General features: G+C 40.5%; 1 long non-coding RNA gene and 3 other non-coding genes across 4 annotated transcripts; all 4 read right to left on the reverse strand.

The window, feature by feature from the left end:
• Positions 1–3,320: 3,320 nt before the first annotated feature.
• Positions 3,321–8,270, reverse strand: LOC102163687 (uncharacterized). The gene is made up of 3 exons (XR_304343.4): positions 8,193–8,270; positions 6,617–7,347; positions 3,321–6,451 (listed from the first exon to the last, which is right to left on the reverse strand). It is a non-coding gene; the product is annotated as an uncharacterized LOC102163687 (long non-coding RNA).
• Positions 3,763–3,871, reverse strand: LOC146401325 (U6 spliceosomal RNA). Its single transcript, XR_014811542.1, has one exon. It is a non-coding gene; the product is annotated as a U6 spliceosomal RNA (small nuclear RNA).
• Positions 4,778–4,879, reverse strand: LOC146401326 (U6 spliceosomal RNA). Its single transcript, XR_014811766.1, has one exon. It is a non-coding gene; the product is annotated as a U6 spliceosomal RNA (small nuclear RNA).
• Positions 8,271–10,554: 2,284 nt separating the features above from the next.
• Positions 10,555–10,662, reverse strand: TRNAL-CAA (transfer RNA leucine (anticodon CAA)). Its single transcript has 2 exons — positions 10,625–10,662; positions 10,555–10,600 (listed from the first exon to the last, which is right to left on the reverse strand). It is a non-coding gene; the product is annotated as a tRNA-Leu (tRNA).
• Positions 10,663–14,775: the final 4,113 nt, after the last annotated feature.

Here is a 14,775-nt window from a genome sequence, read left to right on the forward strand (position 1 = left end):
GAATATTGTCTTTAAAAGGAAGGAAATCCTGTCACATGATACTCCATGAATAAACATTAAGGACATTATGCTAAGTGAAATAAGTCAGTTACAAAAAGACAAGTACTATATGGTTTCGTTTATATAAATGTAGATGAAAAATTAACAGTTGACCTAAAGAAGAAAAAGAATTTTATTCAAGCCAACCTGAAGATTATAGCCTGGGAGACAATCTTTCAGAAAACCGAGGACTGTTTTGCTTGTTAGAGGTCAGAGGTAGAGTTATATACGTTTTCAAAACAAAGGATCATTCATCAAAATGACACAATGACATTTTACACAAAGTTCACCAAAAACACAGAGTCCAGATCTACGTGTACACAGTGATCAGCAGGTCAAATTTTATCTTCTAAGAAATTATGCTGCTGGCATTACACTGAGAAGGAAAAAACACTGACCTTTATGGTTGAGCCAACATTCCTGTCTTTGAGGAGGTCTGGTTAATATACCATACAGATGCACACTCCACATTAGAGAAGGCTTTGTCAGACAGGGAGTATGTTACACTTAAGTTTTCTTGTCCTGCCTTAAAAAGGTAAATTTTATTCCATCACAAAGTATCTACAGTAATCAAAAGGAAAGAAGGAGAAATAGGGAGTTATTTAATTGGTATAGAGTTTCAATTTTGCAAGATAAAAAAAGAGCTATGCAGATTTATTCCAGAGCAATACAGACACTCCTAACACTACTTAACAGTACACTTGAAATGGTTAAGATTTTTTACCACAACAAAATAAATAAATAAATAAATATTCACTGAAAACAATTGGTCATAAGCCTATGGGTTTATTTCCGAATTCTCAGTTCTATTATATTGGTTTATATGCCTGTCCTTGTGCCAGCACCATATCATTTCGGTTACTGCAGCTTTAACTAAGCTTTGAATTCTGGAGCTGAATTCTGGACTGAGAGTCCTCCAGATTTGTTCTTTTTCAAGAATGTTTTGGTTATTCATATTGCAATTTGATATGAATTTAAGGAATGGATTTTCTGGAAAAAAAAAGCTGCTGGAATTTGGATAGGAGTTATATTGAATATATAGATCACCTTGGGTAGTATTAACATCTTAAAGATACTATTCCTATTTAGGAACTTGAGATATCTTTCCATTCATTTAAGTTTCCCTTCTTTTCAGCAATGTTTTATAGATTTTAATGTACAATTCTTTCACCTCCCTGGTTAAATTCATTCCCAGTTATTTTATTCTTTTAGATGCTGTTGTAATTGAAATTGCTTTCTTAATTTTCTTTTTGGATTGTATATTGCTGGTACACAGAAACACAACTTTTGTACGTTGATCTTCCACTCTGCAACTTTGCTGAATTCATCTCTCAGCTTTAGAAATTTTCTTGTGGGTTCTTTGGGATTTTCTATATAGAAGATTGTGTCATCTGTGACTAGAGACAGTATTAGTTCTTCCTTTCCAATTTGGATGCTTTTGATGACTTTGTCTAATTGCTTTGTCTAGAACATTCAGTACAATGTTGAATGGCAGTGGTGAAACAGGAATCCTGTCTCATTCTTGATCTTTGATGGAAAGTGTTTAGTCTTTCAAAATGTTAGGGTATTGATGATGTTAGCTGCAATTTTTTATAAATGCTCGTTATCATGTTGAAGAAGGGCATAATATTTTATTTAAAATTTTTTTTTGCCACACCCATGGCATATGGGGAAGTTCCCAGGCCAGGGAATGAATCCAAGCTGCAGCTTCAACCTATGCCACAGTGACAGTAACTCAGGATCCTTAACCCACTGAGCCGGGCCAGGATCGAACCCATGCTGCCACAGGGACAACGCCAGATCCTAACTGCTGCACCACAGCAAGAACTCGCAGAGTATGATATTTTAAGTGGTGAAGTACAATCTCTTTCTCATCTCATGTTCCATAAAATGGGGTATCTCTGATAAAAATGGATGAAATGGGGTTAAAATAGGAATAAGTAACATTTTGATAAAGTGCTACCTTTTTATATCAAATGTATTATATATATAGGATACTAAGGCAGATGGTTAATTGAATTTTCTGCTAAAAAACACTGGCCTAATGATGTTTCAAAGAGAAATCAGACTTTGAGACTTGTGCTAGAGCTTTCCTAGGAGCCCTCTGCTGGTGGACCACACTCATCTCATTTACAGTCAGACTTCCATATCTGCAGGTTCAGCATCCATGGATTCAACAAATCTCATACGGAAAATATTCAGAAAAGAAGTCCAGAAAGTTCCAAACAGGAAACTTGAATTTGCCATGCACCAGCAAATATTTACATAGTATTTACTCTGTATTAGGTATTATGAGGAATCTAGAGATGATTTAAAGTAAATAGGCCAACAGAAAAAAAAATCCGACTAGGAACCATGAGGTTGCAGGTTCAATCCCTGGCCTTGCTCAGTGGGTTAAGGATCCTGCATTGCTGAGAGCTGCGGTGTAGGTCACAGACGCTGCTTGGATCTGGTGTTGCTGTGGCTGTGGTGTAGGCCAGCAGCTGCAGCTCCCATTCGACCCCTAGCCTGGGAACCTCCATATGCCACGGATGCAGCCCTAAAAAGCATAAAATAAACAAGCAAACAAACAAAATAGGAGAATGTGTGTAGATTTTATGCAAATAACTATACCATTTTATTTTTTTATTTTAATTTTTGGGCTGCACCCTCAGCATGTGGAAGTTCCCACGCTAGGGATGAAACCCACCAGGTAACTCCAACTATGCCATTTTATATAAGGAACTTGAGTATCCACTGGGGTTCCTGGAACCAGTCCCTCATAGATACCAAGGGACAACTGTATATCCATGCATTAGTGGAGATATGGGGCCTGTTTTGCAGTGGTATAGTGTGGTCTCCTTCTGAACTTTCTATGCTGGGTATTGCACATTTATTTTAAAGTATTCTAATTTTTATTTCAGCCAGAGATGTCCACAAATTAGTTGAATTTTATCTTCACTTTTTAAATCTTATACATGCTTTACACTGGTTAGTATTGGTTAGGTCGATCATACGAACTCACTTGCTAGGATAAAATTTCTCATTCCAGGAAGTTCCCACTGGGGCCCAGCAATAACAAGCCCAACTAGAATCCATAAAGATGTGGGATTAGTCGCTGGCCTCATTCAGTGGGTTAAGGATCCCAGGTTGCTATGAGCTGTGGTGCAGGTAGCAGATGAGGCTCAGATCCCGCATTGCTGTGGCTGCAGCTGTGGCTCTGATTTGACCCCTAGCCAGGGAACTTCTGCATGCCACAAGTGCACCCCTGAAAAGAAAAAACAAACAAACCATTCCTGGGATAGCTTAGTCAAAGCTTCATTTATTGATATTTTAATTTTGAATTTCTTCTAAAAATATAGACGTTCCCTTGTGGTGCAGCAGGTTAAGTGTCTGGTGTTGTCACTGTAGCAGTCCAGGTCACTGCCATGGCTCGGGTTCCATCCTTGACCTGGGGACTTCCACATACCATGGGCACAGTCAAAAAAAAAAGGGGGGAGTTCCTGTCCTAGTGCGGTGGAAATGACCCCAACTAGGAACCATGAGGTTGTGGGTTCGATCTCTGGCCTCGCTCAGTGGGCAACAGCTCAGGTGCCGTGAGCCGTGGTGTATGTAGGTAGCAAATGCGGCTCAGATCTGGCATTGCTGTGGCTCTGGAGTAGGCTGGTGGCTATAGCTCCGATTGGACCCCTAGCCTGGGAACCTCCATGTGCTGCGAGTGCGGCCCTAATAATACAAAAAAAAAAAAAAAAAGGAATATTCATGAATTTATGTGTCATCCTTGAGCAAGGGCCATAGTAACTTCTGTATCATTTCCAACTTTATTTAATATACATACTGCCAAAGCAAGCACTATTCTGCATTATTTACTCGCACTTTAAAAGCCAAACAAGTCAGATAGTCACTCCCTATTACCTTCCAAACAATTTTTAGCCAGTACACAATTATGTGTTTTATAAATCTTTCTGGATATAATGAGCATATTTTCCTGAAACAGAAAGACTGAATATTACAAACAATTTTTAAAAGGGAAGTCTCAGAGTGAATAAACACTCCCAATATTTTACCTACCTTCTGAGTTTCACATATCTACAGGTTCAAATGAACTATTCTTCATTCTTGCCTAAGAATCACACTGGAGCTTGGAACTGGTTTCTGGGTGAGACTAACTCTTTCCTAAAGGAGTATGACAAAAAACTTAAATTTATCCCTGCTAAACCAAGCTCTAGCTAATTTGTCCCATTTCATGGGGGAAGAATCTTCTAGATTCTGGACCCTTCCAGATCTTCATCTGGCTGTTCATCTGTATTCTTTGTAACAGCCTCTATAATAAAATGATAAATTCAAGTAAATGTTTATCTGAGTTCTATGAACTGCTATAGAGAATTAATTGAACTCAAGGAGGGAGTGGGGTCCTGGGAACCTCTGATCTAGTCAGAAGCACAGATTAATAACCTAGACTTGAGACTGGTTTCTGAAGAGGGGAGTGGGAAAGGGTGCAGTCTTATGGGACTGATCCCTTAACCCATGGGCTCTGACACTAATACCAGGTAAATAGTGTCAGGATTGAGTTTATTGCTTGGTGGTGTGAAACAAAAACCATACACTGGAGTGAAGTAAGAAGCTGCCATTGAAATATTTCACAATCATAATCAAGGTATTTCCCCTCCACATTTCTAAAAATGAAATCTAAAGTTTTTTACACATTATCAGAATTCTATTTTGTTATGTACATGTATATATATATATATATATTTTTTTTAATATGGAACACTTTAAGAATTTGTGTCATCCTTGCATAGGGGCCATGCTAACCTCTGTATCATTCCAATTTTAGTATATGTGCTGCCAAAGCAAGCATGTTGTGTATTTTTTAAAGTCTAAAAAGGTTCACATTATTTTGGAAAGCTTTTCCACATTCGTTGTATTTACAGGGTCTCTCTCCAGTATGGATTTTCTGATGTAAAATAAGACCTTTGTTCTCAATAAAGCATTTCCCACATTCAGCACACTGATACTATTTCCTCCCAATTTCCTACTCTCTGTGTGGATTCTGGGATGTTTAATGAGGTATGAGCAGTCACTGAAGCCTTTCCCAAACACTTCATAACCATAAGGTCTCTCTGTTGTATGTAATCTCTGATGTGATATCAGACCTGAATTCCGATTAAAGCATTTATCTCATTTTTTTACAGAGATAAGTTATCTTGTCAGTGTGTATTCTCTGATGCTTAACAAAAAGTGGGCTCTGGGAGTTCCCATCGTGGCTCAGCGGTTAATGAATCTGACCAGCATCCATGAGGACGCAGGTTCAATCCCTGGCTTTGTTCAGTGGGTTAAGGATCTGGCATTGCCATGAGCTGTGGTGTAGGCCACAGATGCGGCTCGGATCCCGAGTTGCTGTGGCTGTGGTGTAGGCTGGCAGCTGCAGCTCCAGTTGGACCCCTACCCTGGGAACTTCCATATGCTGGGGGTGCAGCCCTAAAAAACAAAAACAAAACAAAACAAAAAGGCTCTAATTAAAAGCTTCCCCACAGGACTTCTCTTGTGGCACAATGGGCTAAGGCTCTGGCATTGTCATTGCAATGGCTCAGGTTGCTGCTGTGGCATGGGTCACTGCTGTGGCATGGGTTCAATCCCTGTCCTGGGAACTTCCGCATGCTGCAGGTGTGGCTAAAAAAAAAAAAAATTAGTGAATCCAATCCAACAATGCATGAAAAGAATTATACATCATGTCTAAGCAGGATTTCTTTCAGGTATAAAAGTCTGGTTCAACATTTGAAAGTCAGTTAACCTAATCCCTCACAATAACAGGCTAAAGAAGAAAAATACTATATTTATAGATGCAGAAAAAATATTTGAAAAAAACCTAACACTCATTCATGACAAATCTCTCAGGAATAGGAGGTAATTACCTCAATTTGATAACAGGCATCTATTTTTTTAAAACCCCATGGTTTCTATCATATTTAATGATGAGAAAGTACATGCTGTCCCACTAAGATCACGAACAAGGCAAGGATGCCTCCTTTTATCATTCTTATTTCACACCATCCTATCTAATACAAAAAGACAAGAAAAGGAAATAAAAGATATACTGATTGAGAAGGAAAAAATAAAACTGCCTAGACGTATATGCTATTGTGAAATATCTAAAGCAAGAGTCAGAAACCCAGAGTTCCTACACCCTTACTAACTCACAATTCTAAATATTACTTTTGCTTCCTAGATGAGATAGAGGAAAACTGTATTTTCCTCCCATCCTCTCCCTTCATACTGGATTGAAGCCTGCTCCTTATCCTTCTCTTGTAAGGAACAGTTGGACTGTGGACATTCACTTTTTAACTGGATTGCAGAGAACAGGAACTTGAAATGTGGTCACCTCTGTGCTGTTTCCATGGGTTCTGCCTCATTCCAGGGCATTTCCTGGGACCTAGGGAAAAAGTGGGTAACAATGGACTCATGAAGATATCACTATGAAAACCAGAATGAAAAATCTTGGAACAAAGAGAAAAAAAATCAATGAAAATTCTAATGGGGAGGGGGCAAACTTTTCCATCTCCAAAAACAACAAAATCAGAAGCCAGCAGCTCTGTACCTTAGAGAAAACTGAAATATGCCACTGTCCAATCTCTGGGTAGATGCCTCCTACCAAACCAGAGATTTAACTCTCTTGCCTGAGATGGCTCACATTCACTCTCCCAGCTGTTCTCCTGGCTCATCCAGCTTTTCCTCTAAATCCTCCAGCACACTTGGCAACTCTTCCCTGCTCTCAGGATGCTCCTGCACCGAGGCTTGGAGCTCCTGGGGCAGGATGGTCAGGAACTGCTCAGCCTTAGCATCTCCAGGGTCCACCTCTTCTGGCTTCAGTCACTGGTGGCAGAGCTCCTGGAGCCTGGAATCAGCCCAGAGCCTCAGGGGCCCAGGTGTCTCTTGATAGCAAAACTGTGTATGAAATGCTGGCAAAATATCTCCCTCGTAGGGGGTTTCTTCCTTTGAAAGCTGGATTTCTGCTTCCAAATATGTTCATCGGCCTCCACATTCAGGATCACAAACCTCAGAGGCTCCCCTGGAATTGGAAAGAAAATGCTCCAGCTTTGCTTGGCTTCGTGGTCTGCTGGGTTGAAATAACTCCCACAAAGAACTTGAGGTTCTCTCCGGTGTGACAAGGAAGTAGGAAACTATTATGAGGACCAGGACAACTTAAATGCCAGATACATTCTGACTTAGAAAATGGCATAAAAAACCACTGCTCAGGGAACATGCCACAATCATTTACATGCTACCAAATGACACTTTCTGGAGCGGCTGTCCATAAGCAAAGAAAGCCTGTAAGAGACAACAAAATCACAAATTCAAATTCCCATAGTGAAAAGTCTTGCTTGACTGTTTCCCGAAGAATCAGCCTCCCCCTCGTCTGTGATGCCAGGGCATTTGTTCATCTCCTCCATGGTACTTACCAGGTGATGGTGGTACTAATTGTTTATACCTCTCTCTCCACCACAAGAGATAATTTCCCTCCTTCTATATAACAATCTCACTCTTAACAGTCCATTACACTTTATGAAGTACTTTCTCGAACATTTTTTTTTCTTTTTTTTTTAAGGGTCACACCAACGATGTATGGAAACTCCCAGGCTAGGAGTCCAATCCGAGCTGCAGCTACCGCCCTGTGCCACAGCCACAGCCACAGCCACACAGGATCCAAGCCACGTCTGTGACCTACACCACAGCTCTTGGCAATGCAGTTTCCTTAACCCACTAAGCGGGGCCAGGGGTTGTACCTGCATCCTCATATATCCTAGTCGGGTTGGCTCCTGCCGAGCCACGACAGGAACTCCCACACATTTTCCTGATGTCACAACAAAACAGGACGAAAGCTAAAGAGCCAAATACATTCATTTCAAGTAACACTAGGGCTCCGAAAAAAGAATAAACAGGAAAATCTTCTCATGTTTAAACTTCCATGTGGCGGACCCCTGGAGCCCCTGCGAAAGTGCGCAGCCCAACGGCAAAGCAGGTGTTCCACCTGGACCCCAGTCCGACCTGCGCCGAGGACCACTAAGGAGTCCCAGGTTTGAAACCTCCGAGAGCGCCAGGGCAGAAAAGTGGGCCGCAACTGTGGTCCCAATCGCTTCGCACAGGAACCACCTGACGCCTGATTCACCCCTCACCTTCCAGCCAGCGAATCCGACCTTCTCACCCTCGCTCCAGACGTGGGTGGAAAACAATTTCTGCTTGACCCTAAAGAGGCCAGTCCTAGAGCAAACCTCGCCTACGAAAGCCAAGGTTCCTTCCGGGTCTTTCTAGGACGTTGGAGGGCTCGCCTTCTCAGTGGTTCCTCCAGCTTCAGTTTCCTGCATGGAAAGCCTAAAAGCAGCCTAAACTGTCAAACTCACTGGCTGTTTGCTTCTCCACTTTACACTACACGTAGCATTTACAGACCCTTGCCTTTGTGCTAGGAAGAGTTGCGCGCTTTGCACGCATTATCTCATTCGATTCTGGAAATAAGGCATGATGGAGAAGATGGTCTTATGATAGCCCAAGAGCTTGAAACAGAAACTTGGCCTTTTGCACAAATATTCACAATTTTACTCAGTCACAGTGTTTCTTCCACTTCTATAATCGGAGAATTCAAGTTTGACGCTTTTGAAAAGTCATCATTTGATTGCGTCTAACTCATATTCTACAACTGCTCTAGAGTAACTTGAGCTCTAACCTCGTAATCTTTGACAAACATAACCTGTGACAAACGTTCATTGCTTTTCCTTTCAGCACACTCCATAACCAGGTCCCAGACTAGTTTTGCTTTCCTGTGTCTTTTATGGATGAAACATGGATGAGATATTCCCGGAAAAGGCATGTAGAATGTTAAAATTTGTGGGGGAGGAAAAAATAATTTTCCCTCTGCTCTTCTAAGTTCTTGACTGGGTTATCTGTAATAAAAGACTGATTTAACACGAGAAAAACAAACAGAAATTTATTGACATGTCTATCTCATATATACACGGAGATACCTGGGGTGCAGGGAAATGAGTAACTCTCAGAGGTGGCTTTGAATTCAGGCTTAACTACCATCTTCAGCTAAAAACAAAAAAAGCAAGATGTCTGGGTCGCCAGTTATGGGGAGGTAACCAGGAAAAGGGGAGAGAAAATGAGAAAAGGAGGAATGAAAGTGGGGAGGCCAGTTATGAGGAGGTGACCAAGAAAAGGGGGGAAGAGAAAAGGAGAAAAGGAGGAAAGGAAATGATAAAGAGGCAGCTTTACCGCAGAGATTACTAAATGAAGAGTCAAAGTTCAAATGCTAATATTTTTGGTTCAAAGGCTAATACTTCAAACCGAAAGTGCTTGAATTAGAAACTTTTTGGTTATTTCTTCCTCTCCTCTTTCTCCTTTTCTCAAAATGAAAACACCCAAAAACTTATGTAAAGCACTTGTACATGCTTCTATATATAAAACTGATAATCAACAAGGATCTGCTATATAGTACAGGGAACTACATTCACTTATTTTGTCCAGGGCTATAGATCAAACAGCTATAACAAAATATAATAGGAGTTCTCTTGTGGTGCAGTGGGTTAAGTGAAAAAAATGTATCACAGAATAGTATGCTTCATATGACTGCATTTGTGTAAAAAGCCAAAAAACAACCCCACCACCACACACAGGATTTCCCACTGTGGTTCAGCGGTAACGAACTGACTAGCAGTGGCGAAGGCCGGCAGCTGCAGCTCCAATTCCACTCCTAGCGAGGGAACTTCCATATGCAGCAGGTGCGCCCTAAAAGCAAACAAAAATAAAAACAAAAGCCACGTAATATTTATGACTATATATACACTAATATACAGAAAATAGAAGTGTAAGAAACACAGTAAAATATTGACGGTGATTACATTTGGAGTTGGAAGATATAGCTTTCATATTTTATTCGAGATAAAACGGAAATCAATTTTGACTGAGGAAACAAAACAATAATTATCAGATGCCAATGTGAGTGCCAATGTGCATAATTTACAAAGGAAATGTTTGAGAACTAGTTCCAAACTTTCGAAAATGGAGAAGAAAGCAAAGGATCTATATAAGATTTCTTTACATTCAGCACCCCTATGAGCCAGAAGGGAGTAGGGTTGGCAGGGAAGTGCTTCAGGAAGTATTCAGGGGATGGTCTGGTCTGGACAAATTGGGTGGGATAGACAAAAAATGATGCAGCGCAACAAACCTTCGCCCCCTTTCTCCCCCAGCATCAAAGGGAAGGGAGCTATCTGGGTCCCAAATCTCGCTGTTTCTAGATTATCTCGCGATTTCTCAAGGAACCCAACCTCTTGTAATGGCCTCTCCGTATTAAGCGTTTTAGCTCCAAATCTCGTGGTTTCCAAGAAGTATCGCGATGCTTCCACTTTCAGTATTTTGGTGTTAACAGTTCCTGAGAGAAAATTTTAAGTTAATTTGTAACCCTATGGATAAGAAAATTTCTTACGTATATTGCTTTCATCAATATATTGTTCTGGAAATTAGAGGAGAGGGGGAGAAAAGATGTGTCAGAAGTGGGATTCGAACCCACGCCTCCATACGGAGACCAGAATCCCCAGCGCGGGGAAGCTAAGCGCTTGAGTCTGGCGCCTTAGACCACTCGGCCATCCTGACACCTTGTGGGAAGGAAAAGATTTCTTAGTGAAATAGAAACAAGCAGTAGCGTATCTGTGACGTACATTCCAGAAGAGGGTTGACGTCCGGGTCACCGGGTAATGAACAGAAAATAAAGGCCACCTGTGGTTCGAAAACGGAGACTACGAAAAGAGAAAAAATGTTTATACATAAAATCGGGTGCAGGTCTCTCATGGTCCTTACAATTGTCACCCCCAAGTCGAGAAGACAGTGCAAACATTTCCTATGCCCAAACAGCTCATATTTCGGGAGGGAAGGAAAGGACGGACATCATTTAGCCCAGGTCGCTTAGTGGGTTTTCCTCTAATTTTTACCAAAATCTCGAGCGTGGTTAGTCTCGCTTTATGGTTTCTTTCTTTAGAAGATAGTGAAGAACATCACCAAAAATCTAACATCAGACTCCGGTTTTATGGCATGACCCCTTTTATCTTCTCTATTTGGTTTCCTTTTCGTCCCCAGAATTGGTTTTTTTGCGCTCGTAAGTGACAGCCTGGGAAAATCCTTGTCGGGTACGACAGCTCCTGGCGGTGTAGATTGACAAGGCTAATTTCTGCCTCAAGGTATTCATTTGTCCTAGGTCCAGAGAAGCGCCCAGATCCACACACTTGCTTCCTGACCTTCCCGGCCGGTCTCAGGTATTCCAGATTGAACGTCTCCGTGGCGTCCATTGCCAGGTCAGGGACAATGGCGATTTTTAGGAAGATGGGGGGGGAGGGTGAAAATAAGGGGGACGTGCCACTTCTTCCGACTCGGACTTTTCCAAAAGCTTTTTCAGCTTTGTGCAAAATAATCTATCTGAGCTCTGAGTCTGGAAGGTCATGTATTTTAATGAAGCCCCGAGACTAAACAGTAAGAAATTCTTCCTCCGACTAGACGGAGACCTCTTAGGGGTCAGGGAAACTGCTAGAATAACTTCTGTAGGGCCAATATCCGACCAGCTCCCTGACTGGGATACATGGTAGGAGCTCAGTAAACATATTTGACGAACTTGTTTCTACTGCTGTATTTGGGCTGTTTATAGAAACCTAGATTTAGGGACTTTAAGTAGATTACGCCCCAATAGGTTATCTTTTATATTTATTAATACATGAAGGTTAGTTCTCCTCTGCATGAAGAGAAATAATTTTAATTTCGGTAGAACCTATCTTAGATTTCTAGACTCCCTTGGCTTCATATGCTATTTTTAATAGTTAAAATAGGCAGTGGGGAGTACAGGGAACAATGGTTTCCTAATCTCCCTCCCCCAAAGATTTGAGATTTGCTCTCTTTCCTTTCGTAAACTATAGGCCGTCTCAGAAGTGGCAATTGTACACTCTTAAAAAATTTATAATTTTTTTCTAATTGAAAAGTACTGCAGACAACCCATATCCAATGGATATTGAACACAAATTATTTCTAATTTTTCATTTTCATAAAATATACTCTGAAGAACATCCTTGTGTAGATATTTTCAAATATCCACAATTATTTCCTTAAATTTCTAGTGGGATCACTACATCAAAGTTTATCCAGTTTTAAAATCTTGATACACTGTCCACTTCCCTACCAAAAAATCGGAAGCAATTTAGATAACCCAAAACTAATTAACAGGATACTATGATTAAACAATAACAACAAAACATTTTATTGGGTGAAAATGCCAAGGTATTGTTATACAGCTTTATTAGTGAGGTTCAACATTTATGTTTAAAGATTTTCATATTCTTCTGTAAGTTGCTTACCAAACTTTTGAGATGTTCATCTTTCCTTACTGATTTGCAAAACTCATTCTATGAAAAATAAACCTTCGTGATGGTTTTTGTTTACCAAGAAACCAGGCGGAAATTCATTCCTTTTACTAGCAAGAATCCCATTAGTTCCCTTAAACATTTAGTTAATTTCTATCTCATAGAAACTGTGAGCTATACAATTTACAAGTTCCCATGTCAATCTTCAAAAACCGAACTGTGGCCAGCATTTAGTGTCCTTGTAATGTTACCATGCTAACATTCACTTTTATTCCTGGTCATTTTTTTTTGTCCCACCCTTATTTCTTTCTTCCTTTATGGCATGTTAAATCCTGCTACCTTGATTTTATGTTTTAAATGACTTGAAGTCCTTTCTGGAATAAGATGAAGTATAATTAAATATGTAAACCTTTTTACTATTTATTTGTTGTGCAGTAGGACTTCCCACAGGCCACCCTATGTTTTTATGAAAACATTTTCTATGAGAGAGGTTTTGAAAAACCTGAAAATTTAAAAGGGCAGAGAGGACTAAAAAACAAGATGACAGTGGTGGTGGTCTTCGCCAGTTTAAAAATCTCAATTGTTTTATGTGAGGCTTCTAAAAACATCTAATTCCCACTGTGACATATTGGGTTAAGGATCTGGCAGTTGTCTCTGCAGCAGCTGGAGCCTCTGCTGAGGCATGAATTTGATCCCTTCCTCCCTCCACCAGTGCAGACCAAAAAAAAAAAAAAAAAAAATCTAATTCTCTGATAACACATTCAAGATTTGCTTTAGAATAACAGAGGTGGGGATGGAAATTGAGATGAGGTTATATTTGAAATGGCATTGACCATAAGTTGATAATTGTTGAAGTTTGGAGAAAGTGTGGGGGTGAGGGTGTTCACTGTGCATTTCCTTCATTTTTGCTTGTACATAGGTTTCTGTAGTGAAGAGTTCAATACAGGGGAACATATCATCCATAACCTCATCAAAAGCAGCTGCTAATATTTTAGTGTATTTCTTTCTAGTTTGTTTTTTTCTTCAGCATCCACAGCATGCAGAAATTTCTGGGCCAGGGATCAAACCCAACCCATAGCAGTGACAACACTGAATCCTTAAACCACTGAGCCACCAGGGAACTCCTCTTTTCAGTTTTTTTGTTTGTTTTAATGTGAAATCTTTCTACACTAAAAGAAATTCTTTTTTTCTCCTACATTCTTCTTATGCATCACAAATCTTAAATTGGGTTTGGCAGTTACATCCCATACTTTTTTTTGTCTTTTTGCCTTTTCTAGGGCCGCTCTTGGGGCATACGGAGGTTCCCAGGCTAGGGGTCGAGTCGGAGCTATTGCCACCGGCCTACGTCAGGGCCACAGCAACACAGGATCTGAGCCATGTCTGCAATCTACACCACAGCTCACAGCAACGCCGGATCCTCAACCCAGTGAGCAAGGGCGAAACCCCATGGTTCCTAGTCAGATTCATTAACCACTGCGCCACGACAGGAACTCCCAGACATCCCATACTCTTATCCAGGGAAATTCTGCATGTGCTCTGGATGAGGAATTTGGGAAAGATTTTAGTGTACCTCAAAAGGTTACCTTCAAATGCCCTGGTTACATTTCAAACTTCAAATACAAAATTAAGCCAACAAATAAGCCCTGAGGAATTTACACTTCTCCAATAGGGAAAAAAGAAACGTACCTGGGGTACTACTGCCATGTGTCCTGTTTGCACTGTATGAAATCTAAACTTCATTAACATCCTAGCTAAGCCAGTTCTCCTAGAATAATTCACACTGATTATTCACTATACTCAAAGCTTCATTCTTTGCAGAGACCTCACATAGAAGTGACTGAGTTAAAGGAGGTGCAGGGGTGTTGTGATTCACTTACACAATCAAGTCAAATTTTATTGCAGGACCGAGCTAGTGGGTACCAGCCTCTCAGCCTCAACAGTGTGCACTAAAGGAATGAAGACAAGGAATTCAGCTTCCTCTGACCCTGGTTCATACTGAGGTCTCCTGCAGCAATGGTTTCCTCATCCACAAATGGTCTTTTCTTGCTTTCCACTTTTTCCTGCTACTTTTTTTCTCCTCTTAATTGACTTTATTAACTTTTCCAAGGACAGAGTCACGTTCTCCTGTAATCTCAACAGTCTCGTTCAGTTGGGGCATCTAACACTGATTATTTGTGTATTTGAATCAAAGTAGCATTATCTTGCACTTATGAAGAAGCAACCCACCACCACTGGTAAAGAGGTATTTTTTATTTTGCTGGGAGATATGACTTCCATCCATAACTAAAGGCATTGACAAATGGATCTCATTTACTATATGCCAGCTTTTGCTCTTAATTGCTTAGTGCCTTTAAGGTAATTATCA

This window comes from Sus scrofa, chromosome 7 (assembly GCF_054392235.1).
Source record: "Sus scrofa isolate SSC_HxYL_T2T_F1_AM1 chromosome 7, Sscrofa_HxYL_maternal_Yorkshire_Landrace_v2.0, whole genome shotgun sequence".
NCBI lineage: Eukaryota > Metazoa > Chordata > Mammalia > Artiodactyla > Suidae > Sus > Sus scrofa.